Below are 18,385 nucleotides of genomic sequence, written 5' to 3'. Positions count from 1 at the left end.
AACAGGTGGTTAAGCCTAGAACCTTCTGCCTCCTTGTCCCTATACTCGCGGTTCTCTGTCCGCTTTGCAAATCGATAAGCGCGGAATACTCATTCTTTCTGAGACGCTAAGCCTTAGTTAGCTACTGTTACTATTAATCCATACGCCTTCTTCCCGACTTCCGTAGAAATGTTATACAGCGAGCCAAGGCTTAACGAACGTTACGTAATAACAAGAGGGATTCTTAATATTTTTCTAGGCACGCCTTATTAAACGCGTCTGAATTTTTAGCTACGTCTGTTCCATTATTATATTATACCTTCTTGCTCTTGTTGAGAGTTAAGCCTAGTTTTAAGTAAATACGTTCCAACGAATCACGAGTTAAGCCTAGTTTTAAATGAATAAGTTTTTAAAAAATCACGACTTAAGCCTAGTTTTAAATAAGACGCTTCAAATAGTAATGCTTAGTCAAGCCTAAGTTTAAATAAATACGTTTCAAATAGTAATACTTAGTTAAGCTTAGGTTTAAATAAATACGTTTCAAATAATCACGACTTAAGCCTAGTTTTAAATAAATACGTTTCAAATAACGACGAGTTAAGCCTATTTTAAAATAAATACGTTTCAAATAACCACGAGTTAAGCCTATTTTAAAATAAATACGGTTTAAATAATCACGAGTTAAGCCTAGTTTTAAATAAATACGTTTCAAATAACTACGAGTTAAGTCTATTTTAAAATAAATAACGTTTCAAATAACCACGAGTTAAGCCTATTTTAAAATAAATACTGTTTAAATAATCACGAGTTAAGCCTAGTTTTAAATAAATACGTTTCAAATAATCACGAGTTAAGCAAAGTTTCCCAGAATAACACGTTTAGAGACTTGAAAATCAAGCATTTTCTTAGGAACCACTGTTCATTACGAGTCCCATAATTTCTAGTATTCTCTATTTAAAGCCAAAATAGCATGCGTAAAATTAAGGTACGACTTACCCATGAATTTTATAGTTCAATTGGCACGAGTCATAATTCCAGCCAATCACAAGGCTCGAAAAAACATCAAAATTTGTAAACAAAACACCCAAAGGAGCATACACTGTGAAAGAAATAAAAGAAAGAATATAGAAACATTAAATATTAATACCTAAAATAAAAATACGGTTTCGCGCAGGATATGAAATTGCTTTTAAATCTACCTATTTCATGCAGTCTTAGAAGGAACCAAAATTGCTATATAATTGTATGGAATCTAGGTCCATTCTGTATGAAACCATTTAGAAACTTAAAAAAAAAAAAGGTTTTTTTGATCTTTTTTTTTCGATTCTATGCACGAGGTATAGTAGCCTGTAGAGTTTTTCCATCCATTCCATACACTTTATTTTACTTCTACACAGGGCTATAGTCGGTACGGTAGCTTTTATAGGGGGTAATCAATTCCTCATCAATCAACTTCTACGTCATTCTAGTTTTTTCCACATTTTTTCCCTTTGTAATGCATATAGTGGATATGTTATTGTAAGTTTGCTTATTTTTCCAAGCCCTGTTTAAAAGAACCTCCAAGTATTTGGTATCCTTGGAAATACAAGAAGTTGGGCTATGATTTACTCAAAGGATTTAACTAGTATCTCGTATAGAAACAGAGTTAAAAGGTGACGTGTAATTAAGACAATGTTAAGCCTATGGAGAGGACGTTTATGAACATTTTGCTTAATTACTCGGGCCCTGATTGTTGTAAGTAACCCCAAGTATTCGGTATCATTTGAAAGGGGAGGAATAGGGCTATAACATACTCAAAGGACTTCCATGTATCTCTTATAGAACCAGAGTTAAAAAATTACGTGTAAATAAGATCATTTTAATCCTGTGGAGAGGACGTTTATGAACATTTTCCTTAATTACTCGGGCCCTGATTGTTGTAACCAAAGGTATTTAGTATCCTTGGAAAGGGGAGCAATAGGGCTATGACACAATCAAAGGACTTCCCTGTATCTCGCATAGAAACAGAGTTAAAAGGTGACGTGTAAATAAGATCATATTAATCCTGTGGAGAGGACGTTTATGAAAATTTTCCTTAATTACTCGGGCCCTGATTGTTGTAACTCCAAGTGTTTAATATCAATGGAAAGGGGACAAATAGGACTATAACATACTAAAAGGACTTCCATGCATCTCTTATAGAACCAGAGTTAAGAGGCGTCGTGTAAATAAGCCCATCTCAAACCTATGGAGAGCACGTTTCATAGGCCTTCAATGTTTTTCTCATAAGAACCAAGAGTTCTGAGGCCACAAAGTACATTATTTTCGCAATTCCACATAATTATCGTCAAATGATCTATAATACAAATAATCCCTTCAATTTCAATAATCTCCCCATAATGAAGATTAGGCCTAAAATTTATACAGAACGACGGGAAGCCAAGAAAGTGTTGATAGAAAAGTGGTAGCCAATCTATGGCCCACGGAAACAGTTTAAGCTATACGTTTTAATTAACTGAGGACCAAAATATCTCAAGGCACTCGAATATACATTTATAGGGTTTCATAAAAAAGGAACTCTACCAATCCGATGCAATCCGATACAAAATGGTTCGACTGCTTTTGAAATTTTGCGATAATGGAATGGAAGTGGCCATAAAAAACGTATTACAAATTTACCCCCAAAAATGTAAACTTAAGTTATCCACCCGTAATAGAAAATTTCCATTTGGGTTTTCATTGGTCCCTATAGACTAGTGGCGATAAAGAGGGGGTGTAGACTTTGTATCCCTCCCTCTTAAAGAGGGAATTCTGTACGCGCCAGGGGTATGACGTTTGCATACGTAGTACAGCCATTACTCTATAGGGCATCGTTAAGGGCCCCTTCACACTACAGTAAAATTTATGTTCTCGTCGGTCGCCTCATTCTCTCCGTTTCGGTCGCGTCGGTATGTTCATTTCCCTGTTCAGACGTGAGAGCAGACGACTTAAAACGAGTCGCATATCCATTGATTTTCGAACAAAGACTTTTGAATACTAAAATATAGCTAAATCCATCCAAAATGACAAATACCGCGACAAGAACACTAAACCTTATCATATATCGTATGCTAAAGCATAGCTCACGCGGCAGTAAAGCAGAATAGAGTGGGTTATGGCTAAAGAAAAGGCGCTGACGAGATGGTACAGTACCATCTCGACATTACCTGAACGAAATTGAAAATATTCAACCTAAACAAACGAATATTTTACTTAGTCATTGACACACGTGTCAAATTAAGGTAGCAAAGCGACTTCATCGACGTGCACAAACTAAGATTTGTGTCTAGTTTAAAGGGGCCTAAAAACATAGGTCCAGGGTTCATACAACTTTTAGAAAACCGGTTTCCTTGAGATTTCCAGGCTTTTCCTATATATTTCCCTGAGCTTTCCAGGGTTTTTCCCCATACATGGAGTAAAAACAACGGGATTGGTTTCTTATAGTTGAAGAAACCCCTTCAGAGCAAACTTACTCAAATCCCACCCCTGATTTCTCTGAACTTTACTAACATTTCGAAATTTCCCTGAGTTTTATATGAACTACTCATTTCCCTGATTTTCCAGGGTTTTTACCCCATATATGGATTAGTTTCTTATACTTGAAGCAACACCTTCAAAGCAAACTTACTCAACTCTCCTTGAATTTTACTAAAAATTCGAAATTTCCCTGAGTTTTTTTGTCAATTATTTATTTCAGTGAAGTGCTCCAGGTTTGTACGAACCCTGTACGTCATAACCGGTAAATTTTACCCTTAGACGCCCTAGACCCTTACAAAGAAATAAACACTGAATGTTCAGCTTGTTAAGGGTTATCTGGTGTACAGAAACGCAAGTAGCGGAGCGTAACCGTAGCCATTAGTAGGCTATTAAAAAGAGGCGAGCGTCTACAGGTCTCAGGCTTAACGTATCTATGACTATACTGGACCTTGGCTTTTCTGGCTGCGGCCCTTTAAGCGGTAATCGATATTTTTAAAAGCAAAACCCACCCGACCTCTTTTGCCAAAGCTATCTGATTCCGGTCTATATAGCGTTTTCAGCTGGGGATTTTCTAGCTCATGCACCGAATACTTCCTCAATATTTAAGCTAGTTCCCCATTGAGGAAGTTCAAAGCGAAAGTGACCTTTGCCAGACATTACTTAAATAATAATTAAGGAATTTAACCTAACCGTTCAAACCCGCAGTTAACTATTAAATTAATTAAGTTTCATTCTTCAATCGTAATCAGGTTAGTTAAGGTGAAGTGACACTCGAGTATTAATTACGTGAAATTACTTAGAAAACTTGTTTTTAATAAAAATGTCTCAAAATATTTTGAAAAGTAAAATATCTTCCGGACATCAAAAATAATTTAGATATTAGTATAAGTTCATAAGATATGTTCCATAAGTTTGTCAATGGTTAGTGAGAGCTTGTCATGAAGTGACGTAGGTCATAGATTCGAGGTAAAGCGACGCCTGGTTTTGGCAATGTCAAAGGCTTAGAATAAATAGGAAGAGACTGCAAAACCAAGTGTAGTCAATTCTCGCTTGTCGTTCTCGAACTAGCTTTCACTCGGAAGTCTCTATTACGAAGTATAGGTAGTGTCATACTTATGGAACATTCCTTATAAACTTCTGATATTAAAGGTAATAAAAATTTAAATGCAACATGTATATTACACAGGTTACTTAACAGCACTATTAAAGCATAGAATACCTTAAAATCCCCTTCTCTTATTGCTAAGTAAGATAATTTGCTTTCAAATATCTCATCATAATAACTCGACCCACCCACAAAAAAAACCTCCCAAAACAAATTATACCCTAGTACTGTCCGGAGTGAATTAATTAAATGTCCCAAAGAATATCAACTTTATAAGGCTTCATTACTAACGAGCCCTGGACCTTGTTTAACCAATATTCATGAAAAATATGAATAAACTTCATGTACTTTAAAAAGGTACGCCAATTTATGTCGGGGAATGAATTGAAATGGAGAGCAATTTATCTTTCGCGTTAAATAGTAAGATAAAGATTGCAATGGATGCACTGGAGCAAGGATGGAGTAGATTCAGAGCACACGAGAAGAGCAGCCTAAATTCAATTTAGATCCCCCTTCCTCGAAACCGAATGGAACCAACGGGCTTGTAAACCACCCATAATAAAATGGAAGCAAGAAAAAAAAATAAAATAAAAATGAAGCCACTCAAAATTTTGGGGGGTCCAAGAGAGCCCTCCGCTTTAGGAGGAGAGGGATTCTAAGAGGGGAGAGAGAGAGAGAGAAAGAGAGAGAAATGTACATTAACGCAATGCGGCATCTGATAGGCCGGCTTTGCAAGCATCGCTTAGTCCTCATTCTTGTGGGCTTTGTGGCCCATCCAAAATTCTCTAGCATCAACGGAGAGGTATTTTTTTTAAATGGCTGTACTGCCTATATAGGGCTACCCTAGGGTCTGTTTAAGGGTATAAAATAAGGGTAAGGGTTTGTTCTCTTTCTACCCTTATAGCGTATATGCTACAAGATCGTAATATAATAATACTACTTAAACGCGTCGGAGTTAAACGGTATTTTACGCTAATTGTTTTAGTTTAACTTCACGAAGATTTTTCTTAAATACCGGGGCCCTGATTGTTGTAGTCCCATGTATTTAGTGTCCATGGAAAATGGGCTATAACATACTCAAAGGACTTTCATGTAACTGTTATAGAACCAGAGTTAAGAGGTGGCGTGTACATAAGCCCATGTTAATCCTCTGGAGAGGTTTACGAATATTATGCTTAATAACTCGGGCCCAGATTGCTGAAACCCCATGTGTTTAGTATCATTATAAAGGGAAAAAATAGGGCTATCTCATACTCAAAGGACTTCCCTGTATCTCTTATAGAACCAGAGTTAAGAGGTGTCGTGTAAATAAGCCCATGTTAATCCTCTGGAGAGGTTTATGAATATTTTGCTTAATTACTCGGGCCCTGATTTCCGTAATCCCAAGTATTTAGTATCCATGTAAAGGGAAGAAATAGGGCTATCTCATACTCAAAGGACTACCCTGTATCTCTTCTAGAAGCAGAGTTATAAGGTGTCGTGTAAATAAGTCCATGTTAATCCTATGCAGAGGACGCTTACGAACATTTTGCTTAATTACTGGGGCCCTGATTACTGAAACCCCATGTATTTAGTATCATTATAAAGCTTGGTCTTGGAAGGGATATCCACACTAAGTCAACTCGCGACTTATTTACAGGTGGGTCCCTTTACAATGCATAGAGGGGTGGTGGCTAGCCCCTATGCCACAGCTAACCTACAGCGCCCTACACTAACTATTACCGTTAACCTCTGCAAGTTTTGATGGAAAGGAGAAACCGGGTTAGACCGCGGAGGAAAACTCCTTTTAACAAGCGGGGAGAGAACTTGCAAACTCTACGCAGAAGGATTTCTTCCCAGATTTTCACCCGGTGCCACAGTCCGGGATCGAACCCGGGATCCTCTTGCTGCGAGGCGAAAGCGCTAACCGCTACGCCACCCCACTAGTGGGAAAAAATAGGGCTATCTCATACTCAAAGGACTTCCATGTATCTCTCATAGAACCAGAGTTGAAAGGTCTCGTGTAAATAAGATCATGCCAATCGTATAGAGAGAATGTTTATACACATTTAACTTAATTACTCGGGCTCTGATTATCATAACCAAAAGTATTAAGTATCGTTCGAAAGGTACGAATTAGGGCTATCACATCCTAAAACACTTTCCCTGTGCCTTTTATAAAACCATTGTTCTACCTATACTGCATATACATATATCTACTTCTGCTACATATCTTGTTTTTCTGATATCGAACGCTTTGTGTGGGAGACGGACTTCGCTATACCGTACGAGTTATAGTTATATTTAGAAATAATTACGGGGGTTGGGGTGGGCCGTGAAGCTTGTAAAAGCTTCTAGATTATTTAAAGATCATTGAATATACAAGCATGCTCTAAATTGCAAACGGAAGAATTGCCGACTTGTAAGATTAAAGAGGTCTACGTGACTTGAAACGTTAAAACTGAATTATAGGCACGATATAGTAAATATTCTATAAAAAACAAGAATAGTTTAGCGATATATATATGCTATAATTTTAACGTCAAATAATTTACGTCAAGTTGTCACGCGGTTCTTAATCTTTATGGTTGGAAAGCTTAATTGCCTTTTCCGGAACAATTAATGAAACTTTTTATAACAGAAATAAAACTATAATATAAAACCGTGCATCTTATAGAGTATAAACCATAGTTGTTCAGGTCATCGGAACATTTTTATTACTGTTCGGCCCGCCATTTTAAAAGATGGCGGCGGTAAATGGAATCCCAAAGGTTTGCCATAAAACCCGTCTATATGATACAGGGAACCAGTGTAGTAAATATTATTAAAATCGGTTGAAACGCGCAATCAATATTATTCCAAAAAGGTTTTTATATTTTTGGTCGCCATTTTTCAAAATGGCCACCGATTGGAAATATCTTTATTAGCACGTATCTACTACTTAAGAGTAACGTCCTTGCAAATTTTCAGCCTTCTAGGTAAAGAGGTTTGGGCTAGGCGTTGATAATCAATCAGTTATCCAATCAGAACTTTAAAAAACAAACTATACGATATTTTTAAATTAAATATTTGACTTGTGAAAAAAAAGGTGGTCTTTAAACCGCGCAAAATTCCTTTCATTAAGTGCGGGGGTAATGGGTAAACTTTGAAGCACAGAACAAATATTCGCGGGTTTTTTTCCCCTCATTTTTTTCCCATAAGTTTCATTTAGAAAAAGGTAAAGATAGCTCTCATCACCGACTAAATAACCTAACTAATTAAATTCCTAGCACTCTACTACGAGTTAAGGGTATATTGAGTTGCAGCCTTGATATGGGTCACTTTGTCAGCGATTTAAAACTACTTTCACGTTGGGTTACAAGATTTTTCAAGACTGAATATCCAAACAAGAATACTTAGACAGTACTGTGTTGTGGAGGAAGAAAATTTTACTTTGTGTCATGGAATAAACCTTTACTTCTGAAAATTTTTAATTATACATATTTCCGAATGTAAAAAACTTGGGGTTATATAAGAGTATTTACGTATATATATATATACTTGAAATGTATTTAATATTCTTCACACGAATGAAACTTATTCAATTCGCAATCCGTCTTGGTGGCAGACTCTAATAACTGGGCTGCCATTTCCACCACAAATTTCGAATCCTCGCTGGAACTTTCTTCCATGGTCCATTCCTGAGGGGTCGAATTGATAACGTGAGAAAATTGATATCCAGTACCGGTACTTCTTCCAGTTTGACCGTGAACCATTGAACTTGCCCCGTGCAGACACATGGAAACAAATGGTTCAGCGTGGACGTTGAGAGCACTTGCGCAATTAGTTTCCAGGTTGTCAATTTGAGCTGATCCAGTTGAAGACGATGAAATTGGAGATATTTCATCCATCGAAGTGTAACTTTGTCCTGGACTGATAAAGATGCTAGTCCCAGGAGTACATCCCCCGCTGATTTGAAAATCCTCTCGAGGTCCAACTTGACGCCAATCCAATTTCAAGATTGTTCCAGGTCCACTTTTATAAACAGCCATTTCATCAACTAAATCTTTCTCCTCGTGAACCACCAAAGATACGCGACTATTCCGGTTTTTTAAGTTGACTTCCATCTTCACATTTCGACCTTCAAAGTTATCCAAGGTCAAGACCAAGTTAGTAGTATCATTTAATGAGATATTGTCTTCTCCATCCGAAAAACGGACAGTAACTCGAGACGCATTCCGTGGTGTCATTCCAACATTAGCATCGTTGGAATTCAATTTAGGCTTAGCGTCAATTTCACGGATGGCGTTCTCTAAGATGTTTGAAATGAGACTATCGATAAAGGCCAGAAATTCCGAGTTGATACAGTTGTTACTAACATCGATTGTGTCTTTGATTAAAGGAATTTTAATAGAATCGTTTACGGGACCATCTCCAGTACCATTTTCCTTGTTGATAAGAGGTAGTTGTTCATCCAAAGGCGGTAGACAAAGTTGAGACGGTCTAGGAGTTGGTTGTCTTTCGGAAACCGGTGTATACTTCCGTTTAATTGGGGTTGGTGCATTCAAATCTTGAATTAAATCGACTTTATCTTTGAAAGACACGAGGAGATGACGGTCTTTATTGGGAGGTGGTTCTGGATGTTCCTCGATTTTGAGGTTCATCATGGCTTGGGAAAGGTTACCATCAACATCTTTTGGGTCAATTCCTTTCTTCCTTGGTGCTCGTAACTTTGGTTCGGCGAAATTATCCTGATCTAAATCCTTGGGTTGTAAACCCATTGGTCTTGGGGTATCCTTACGTTTCTTGACGCCTCCCGTACCGGGCGTACCCCCTTTCACTGGTGGTGAGTGCAACATGGACCTTGTTGTAGGTGAAGGATGGAACAAACGTTTATCCAACTTGACTCGGTTTCCATCTCTATTGATTTTTGAAAAGGTTGGTTTTTTGTTTGAATCTTCATCGCAAGATCGCTTTTTGTTGCGTTCACATTGCTTCTTGGATATTTTTGCGTCATTGGTTAATGGGGTGCTCGCTTCATTCCTGGATCTCGGGATGGTAAAGTACAAAGGGATGCGAGAATTTCCGGAACTTAACATTTTAGCGGGGAACGACATTAACTCAAAAACATTCGTTAACCCTAAGAAGAAATCTTAAGCCTAGTTTGAAAATTTTTAAAACTCGCGTGAATTTTGAGTTCACGTGATAATAAAAGACGCTCGCGCGCGATTAAATAATTTCCCGCCAAATATTTATTTGCAAACAAAAAGGAAAATACACAAATCGCGTAGGAAACCAATGAATAACAGTTATTTAACAATTTTCACATGAATATACATTTTTCTTAAATGATTCTTCTATCATTTCTTCAACTCCTGATTGATCATATCCTTTAACGGTGAATATTTAACGGAATCGGTAGATTCTCGAGCTGGATTTCGTTGCCACGATGTCGGGTAGAATGGCTTGGCCTTAACGTTGAGACCATTATTATGAAGTCTACTGACGCCGAACTCTCTCTTGGGAGTTGGTTTTCTTCCCAGAAGAGGTTTTTTGTTGAGAAACAATTCCTCATCTGAGTCTGTTTCATTTTCAATAAATTCGACTTGATCTTCGAAAGACACTTTAGAACGAACTTCGGAAATAGTTGTATCCATAGCTTCGGGCTCTTGGAGACCATGGTTATCCATGCCGATTGATTCCTTAGTCGGTGGCGTATAGAAGAGACGTCTAACAACGTTTCCGGTGAGATTTCTCCATTCCATTTCTTCGTCATCAGCACTTTTCATTAAGTCTAATCCAGTTTTATCTCCATTCGATTTCAAATTGTATTCATTCGAAGCCATTTTACGTAGATAATGAATATTTCCAACGTCCGATAGTCTTACACTATTTACCGGGGTGTTACAACGCAATGGAGAATTCGCTAAGCCTAACGAGGTCGAATTTGATAAATTAGGCCTAGACATTCTCGCATAAAAAAATAAAATCACGCGCAGTTGTATATAGAACAATTTCGCGCGAAAATTATTATGACAGGCGCGAGCTTTTGCATAAAGCACGTGGACTATTTTTCCCGCGAAAATACTGTTGCAGGCCATATGGAAACATTCCCTGCAGATTTCTTTAGAAGATACGTATAGGCCTACATGTAGTTATGGGGTTAAAATAGCGCTAGAATAAAAATTTCTAGGCCTATACAACAATTTTTCGCGCGAAAATAATTATCAGAAGCGCGCGCTTTGAAACACGTGGATATTCTTTTTTTTTCTTTCCCGCAAAAACCATATGGAAACATTCCACGCGGATTTCTTTGAAATTTACGTAGTTATAGGTTAGACTAGGGAGTAATCAACGAAGGGGGAGACTTTTCTATCAGCAACAGGCGCCGCTAAAAATAACCCCTTTCCAATAACCGAGCCTTTATCTCACCCACAACTCGAGGTGAGTGAGGTGATATATACTGATGTGTAATAGCTATAGCGCATCTTTTATGGGTGCCTATAAAAGAACACGCTTAGCTGACATCAAAGTAAACTAAATATAAGGGAAGAATTAGATCTCTTGGCTTATCAGTCTTCGTAATTTAATTTACCGTGAAGGCTTTTAAGATACCTTATATTTTCACAAGTTGCGTAACGATAATAAGTAAGCTGGACAAAAAACCTATCAAGGGTAGTAGAACCCAAGATCAGCGGGTTCCATCAAGGGTAGTAGGGTTGAATAATAGCGGGTTGTATCAAGGGTGGTAGGACCGAAGTATAGCGGGTTCTATTAAGGGTGGTAAGACCGAAGTATAGCGGGTTCTACGAAGGGTGGTAGGATCGAAATATAGCGGGTTCTATCAAGGGTGGTAGGACAGAAGTATAGCGGGTTCTATCAAAAGTGGTAGAACCCAAGTATGCGGGTTCTATCAAGGGTGGTAAGACCGAAGTATAGCGGGTTCTACGAAGGGTGGTAGGACCGAAGTATAGCGGGTTCTATCAAGGGTGGTAAGACCGAAGTATAGCGGGTTCTACGAAGGGTGGTAGGACCGAAGAATAGCGGGTTCTATCAAGGGTGGTAGGACCAAAGAATAGCGGGTTCCATCAAGGATGGTAGGGTCGAATAAAGCGGGTTCTATCAAGGGTGGTAGGATCTAAGTATAGCGTGTTCTAGGATGGTAGGACCGAAGTATAGCGGATTCTACGAAGGGTACGATAGGACCTAAGTATAGCGGATTCTACGAAGAGTGGTGGGACGGAAGTAAAGCGGGTTGTATCAAGGGTGGTAGGACCTAAGTACAGCGGGTTCTATGGGCGCTTTTGAGTCAAAAATATCCAATGACATTTTGACCTAAGGGTCAGCCTAAACAATATATTATTAGAGTTTTTTACGGGTGACAGCTTAAATTTAAGTAAGAAACTGATTATAATTAAGGGAAATCAGTAAAACACTCAATCAAACTCGTAAACGGTTGCAATTAGGCCAAAATCTCACACAGAAGTTACATTTTCGACTCAAAAAATCGCCTGCAGAGAAAAAAACCATTCCACTGTACGTCGTCGGTCCTACCTTCACAATCCCCTTTCTTGGAACAGCCTGTAGAAATATAGCATCACTCTCCATGAAATCCATCCTAGTTGCGACAAGAATGTATTTCCATTTTAATATATGTCCCTTCCAGAGAAAGGGTAGGCATTCCTTTACCAATAGTCGGGGGAGGATCGGGGCCAAATACTTTTGAAAAGTATAAGAACTTGGAAGTAGTATTTTTGGCAAAGCGCTAGTTCGTCTTCAACTCGAACCAGGTGTCGATCGAGCGCAAATCCAAATACTCTTCCTCAAAAAGATTCTTTTTTTTCTCTCCCATCGGCGATTGTCAGTTAAAATGGATGTAATAAAGATAAAGGCTTATATAGGTTTACGAGTCGATTTTAAAGTACGTTTTGAACCGTGCTCGATATTGATTCCATTTCGGTAAACGATCTAAATATGAAATACTCTCTCTCATGGGCGAAAGGAAGAAAAGAATTTCCATCAACTCTTCCGAATGACGAGGCTAAGAGGATGTGACACGAGCATGACGTTGTCAAGGGGGGGATGGGGGAAGGATTTGTTGCATTATAATAGTATAAATAACTTTTCAACTTGGCATAAGTACAAAATAACTCAGAAGCAACCGCGACAAATATTATTTGAATCTTTTTTTCTTTTTGTTTTTTTTTGGTTTTTCGTTTTTACGAATCGTTTAGTTACGATTGTTAAAAAGCCATTTAAATTTTAAGGAAATCTTATACACGACTAGGCCTAGTAATAGACTTTTTCGATGTAAAAAAATGTGGTAGGCAAGCCTCAGCATCGGGTTTTACAAATGGGCTGATACATTGCCATCCGTCTCTGCGCACTCTTATGACACAAAATGACTACAGCGCAGACGCCATAAAGGAAGGCAAAGTTTTGCCATATGTCATACCCTTTAGTTGCATTGAAATGGTCTATAAAGGGTCCCGACGTTGCCCCTTCAGTACACTTTTGTTACTTTTCGGGCAGCCATTTCAAAAGATGAACCCCAAAAGCTAATTAATCGAAAATGTCGTGATTATAGAACCAAGTATCGATAAGACTGAGGTTATCACTTGACTGAAGGATCAGATATTAATTTTTCTTTTTAATTGAAACTGGTAATCAATTTCAAAAATTTACTTATCTTGGCTTTTCGACCACAATTCCATTCCGCGAAAACATTTTATTATTACATTAATTACTTTTGAGAGAGTACGTGTATGACATTTCGTTTTAAAAGGTTCCTAAAGACGTTACATCCCTCCCCATTCGTGGCCCGCGCGGTTCGCAGTGGAACATCTTAATTATTCTAAAACCAATGGCGGAAAATTCAATAGGGACTGTAAGATTTTTACTCGAGATTATGCAAAATGATGTAATATCAAGTGCACTTTAGTCATTAACCGTCATACTGTTCTTTCTCATAGCTAATATGACACATAGAACTAGCCATTAAAGAATGGTTGAGGCTATAGTCGTTCATTATCAATTAGTCAGTCAGTCAGTCAGTCAGTCATAACTTTAACTATATTGCCACAGATATTTCATTTTAAAATTCCCTATACGTTTCTCTAACACTTTAAAAAGTAATTTTCCGTGACCAGCTGTCGTAGCTTAATTTTTATTCCCTAAACTCGAAGTCAACAAAGAAGTTAATAACTATTTGAAGCCTGGATCTTGAAAAACGAAACGAAGTTTGAAAAGAGAATTTTGTAATTCAATAACTGAAGCGAAAACAACAGATTGCTTGTGACCTTTACCAAAAAAATCCAAAAATAAAAAATCAACAGAAAACTTCGGAGTCAATATACGGTAAATAGTCGAACGAAGATCTACAAGTTGCGATTTCGCCCTCATGTTTATCAAAAGCGTAGGCAGGAGAGAGCTCTCTCTGTGTGTGTAGCTTTTTCGAGGGAGTAAAATCATTGCTTGGGAATGTCAAATATCTCTTTTTTTCCTTCGAAGAGTATCTCCCCCTCTCTCCGATTTTGAATCCCAAATTTTTGACTCTATCCCCAAAATGAACTAAAATCGGAAAGTCTAATTCAGTGTTACCAGAAGGGGATTAACAAATAATTCTGTGTAACTAATTAACTATTAGCTTTTAATTTACAAACGCTGGACGCAGACATTACCCCTGGAAAATTGCACCCTTGTTAGGCAAGTAAGACTGGGAGGAAATTGCTTTTACTGCAAGGGAATAATAGAAGGATTGTCGACACTCTGTATCCTCTTAATACATCTAATTTTGTAACATGATTACTCCCAGGCTCATGCGCACCTTTTTGTTTGCTCTCCTGCTAATCAAACTTCAGATGGGAATAATCGCACCGTGCAGGGTGATTTCTATAACTGTTTGTTGGTACCAAATCCTCAGCAATCAACCCACAAACCTTGATTGTCTTGACGCGGGACAAAAATCTACAAGCAGTCAAGCACGTCTTGGCAAATAGTTTAGCGCTAATGGAGTAATGATAAGGGAACTATTTATCGCGTATGTGATTCGGTTTAGTAACATTGCTTTAATAAATGTTCTGATATTTGGGAAGAATCATGTTACAATTACCCAGGCAGCTTTTCGTACACTTCTCTCGAAGAGAAGTATTATACACTTGTGGTATAACCCAAATTCAAGCATGCGCACATTTCTTCTTACCCGATTTTAATGTGAATTGTTTTGGTTTACTGTCCCCACCCAACATTTGCGATGACAATCTCGTTGCGTATTGTTTGTTAATTTTCATATTTAGCCTCTAAGAACATTCATCTTTCAATTGCTTAGAAAGTATTACTTCACTTATGACATAAAAAGGACACGCGCAGCCACCCAAGCAACCACCCATCCACCACCACATGTGGCTCAAACGCGCGCGAAATACACGCATGACTGATACGAAGAAGAATGATGCGCGGAGTAAGTCAAAGACTCAACAAAAAAAAAGTTGAAAAGGGGAAAAGAAATAAAATAAGAAACTTCAAGCTAAGAGTAACGGCCAACGCGCTGGCTGGCTATATAGATTTGATGACGATCTTTTGAGTTTCTTGGATCAATCCAGCAGCTTCTCCGGCTTCTTAAGTTGCGAGGGAAAGGGATGAAAATCCTTTCTTGTTACGCGCCTCTTCACATATTGCGTCAACTTAACCTCACACAAAGTACAAGGGTAGACTTTCCTTTATTCCCAAGCCTTGGTTTTTGACACACTATCTTTGACGCAGTGTGGTAACCAGCCAACCTGAAGTCTAGACCATAGAGGGTATACAGTAGAGGAGTAGACACTTAGCCTTTACCAGGGATAGATTTAATTTTAGAAGTAAGAATGGAGAACGGTTAATATTTACTTCAGTCCGATTCATAGCCCAGTATGGAGCTCCTCCCTCCAACACGTAACGAAAAGTTGAAATTATCTTATTGGCTCACTTAAACTACGTCTTGATGACGTTGCTGACGGGGACGGCGAAAAATACGTAATTCCTTATAACCTATGTCGCTATGACCCGCCTCTTCTCTCATACCCCTCCGTCCCGTGGAAGGGAGTCCGGGACTTTGACGCGCGCCCAGACTACTCTGTTCTCCATTCCTGCTTCTAAAATTAAATCTATCCCTGCCTTTACCAATAAACAAGGGAAAAATATCTCGCCAAGTGGTTGAATGCCTTCTGTACAAGACATATATATATTGTTTTCGGGAAATGCCGTCCGTTTTACTGAATATCGTCTATAGAGGCTTTGAGTTAGTGTTATTTAGACAAAGGTAACCCACGTGTCAACCAAGAAACCAACCATGTACCGAGTACTCCAAAACCTTCAACTATAACTGAATACAACAAGTGCATGCCTACTCCTCTATTATAAAAAAACGTCTTGGTTTGGACCAAGGCCGAAAAAAACAAACGATATGTGTGAGGTTTATCATTTGACTGAAGTTTCAGATATTGCAATTGTTTTAGTTATTTTTATCCATTTAATCCTTAATCAATATTAAATTCAATCAAATGATTTTACTGTTAATCGATCTAGTCCCTCTAAATTAATTGAAAAAATTACATATCTACGCTTTTTCAAGAACAATTACATTTTCCGAAAACATTTTATCATGAAATTAATTATTTTGAAGGGAGTACGTGTTGAGCTATCAACATAGAATATTTGAAATATTCTATTGACTTTCTAAAAAGAGCAAGCGAACTTTGACATAATTCGAAAGGAAAATGTAAAAATTTAATCGAAATGCTACATTTCTATTGTCGCCTCTATGAAGAAAACATTGCACTGCAATTTTCCTCTCCGTGCTTTAGAATTTCTTGGTCATAACTCAGTCTTCATTTGAAACGTCACCACCCCTTTCTACATTGTTGGCGCTACTTGTACACCGGTTACGTATTACGCGTAATCATTTTAGCACGCTTAAAGACCATTTCGGAAAACACACAGGGGCGAGGCCACCATTGGGGTATTATCCCTCGCACCAAGGGTCACCGCCAGACGGAGTCAATTCGCTCTGCCTATAGCGGTGCTTCTAGGCGAGAGAGAGAAGACCCCAATGGCGGCATCACCCTTGTGTTTTAGTTTTTCTGTATGTAATTTCTAAAATGGTCTACTTACTTACAAATGTACACAAATTACACTGAGTGATCGGTCCTTCAGGCGCTAGTGAGTGACAAGCCACAACCATAATCATTCATGTACAGGAATGTTTTATAGTTTTAGGTTATTAAGGTTGGCGGGCAAGTCCGGAGAGTCACTAATGTGAAAAGGTTTCGAACTATATGGTATTATTGGCTGAGTGTGTTGCGACGGCTCAGATGACCCATACACTTGAACCACTGTTGCTTTTAAAAATTTTTATATTGGGAAAATAGAGGAAGGGGGGTCGGAGTAAAGTGTGACCTTCGCATAACTGGTAATGAATAATGTGTATACCCATATTATTTCCGCATGAAATGAATATAACAAGTCATTGGTACTGAGAAGTATTTCTTTTTATGTAATCTTTACCCTTACCTTTGGTTATATCAGAAGTAAGATAAGGGACTAGAAGTAACGAGGTAACCAAACTCTTCACTTGGTGATGGAAGCGGCATAAAATCGTCAAATTTGTTCACTAGTGCTAGGCTCTATTACCAATGCTAGGGCACTTTAATTCTAGTCCCTTATCTTACTGCTGGTTATATTTATACCGATATCATATTTTTCCTGTGCTACAGAGAGCCACCTACTAAACGAAACCACACAGGATAAGCATTGTTGCTTTGTCTCAAGAAGACGACATTAGTTTGAGAAAAAAAGTTCTTTATCATATTTTCTCTAAAATCAGTCTTCTCAGAAACTTACTACAGATTTAAACTTTTTTGGTGCAAACTTGAAAATTTGTTAAGCCAGCAACAATTAAAACTATGCCCGTCAAGGTGCTTACAAGTTAGTGAGCAACGACACGAAATCCCTTCAAAATAATTAATTTCATGATAAAATGTTTTCGGAAAATGTAATTGTTCTTGAAAAAGCGTAGATATGTAATTTTTTCAATTAATTTAGAGGGACTAGATCGATTAACAGTAAAATCATTTGATTGAATTTAATATTGATTAAGGATTAAATGGATAAAAATAACTAAAACAATTGCAATATCTGAAACTTCAGTCAAATGATAAACCTCACACATATCGTTTGTTTTTTTCGGCCTTGGTCCAAACCAAGACGTTTTTTTATAATATCTGTCACTTCAGTCTTTTTGTAATTAAAATTTGAATAATTTTATTTTTGCTTTACCGTCATACATTTGGGGTTGATCTATTTCTAATTGCTTAAAGAAGTACTTAAGTATCGTTAATTACATTTAACTTATATTCAAAAACATTGATTTCGATAAGCAAATAATGTTGTACTTTATTTATTAAAGAAGTTTAAAAACGACGGTATTTGAAATATGGACAGTGTTGTCGAGATCCAGGCTAGGAAATAAGACAGGTTAACAGGTCAAAAACCAGTTTATTAATAGCTTGGACCACTTTTTTTATTCAAAACGTGAGGGTCACTGGTCCCAATGACTAGTTTATTAATTCCTACTTTTATTAAAAATTTATATGGGGACCTCTTTAATTATTTTCATTTTAACATAAATTTTGACTCCATGAGTCCAGTTGTGTATACAACCCTAAGCTGAGAGAGATTTTTTTAGAAGAGAAAACGACCACAAGTCCTGGGACCAGTAGAAAAATAAATAGGGGAAGGGTCACTGGTTCCGGGACCAGTTTCAAATTTAAGACATCAGGGGTCACTGGTCCGGCGGACTAGTTCAGAAATAAA

The 18,385-nt window shown here is 37.8% G+C and overlaps 1 long non-coding RNA gene across 1 annotated transcript in view; it reads right to left on the bottom strand.

Annotated features, from left to right (window-relative positions):
- Window positions 1–971: 971 nt before the first annotated feature.
- The window catches only part of LOC149691872 (uncharacterized), a 69,554-nt gene continuing 52,140 nt past the window's right edge, over window positions 972–18,385 (bottom strand). Inside the window, exon 5 of the long non-coding RNA XR_016383516.1 lies at window positions 972–1,078. This is a non-coding gene — a long non-coding RNA (uncharacterized LOC149691872). The remainder of the gene's footprint in view (window positions 1,079–18,385) is intronic.

Source organism: Phalangium opilio, unplaced genomic scaffold, assembly GCF_054372755.1.
Source record: "Phalangium opilio isolate 3A_F unplaced genomic scaffold, DU_Popi_V2 ptg000025l_1, whole genome shotgun sequence".
Classification (NCBI taxonomy): Eukaryota; Metazoa; Arthropoda; class Arachnida; order Opiliones; family Phalangiidae; genus Phalangium; species Phalangium opilio.
The sequence above is the reverse complement of the archived record's forward strand: the minus strand, read 5'-3'. Positions and strand labels throughout refer to the sequence as shown.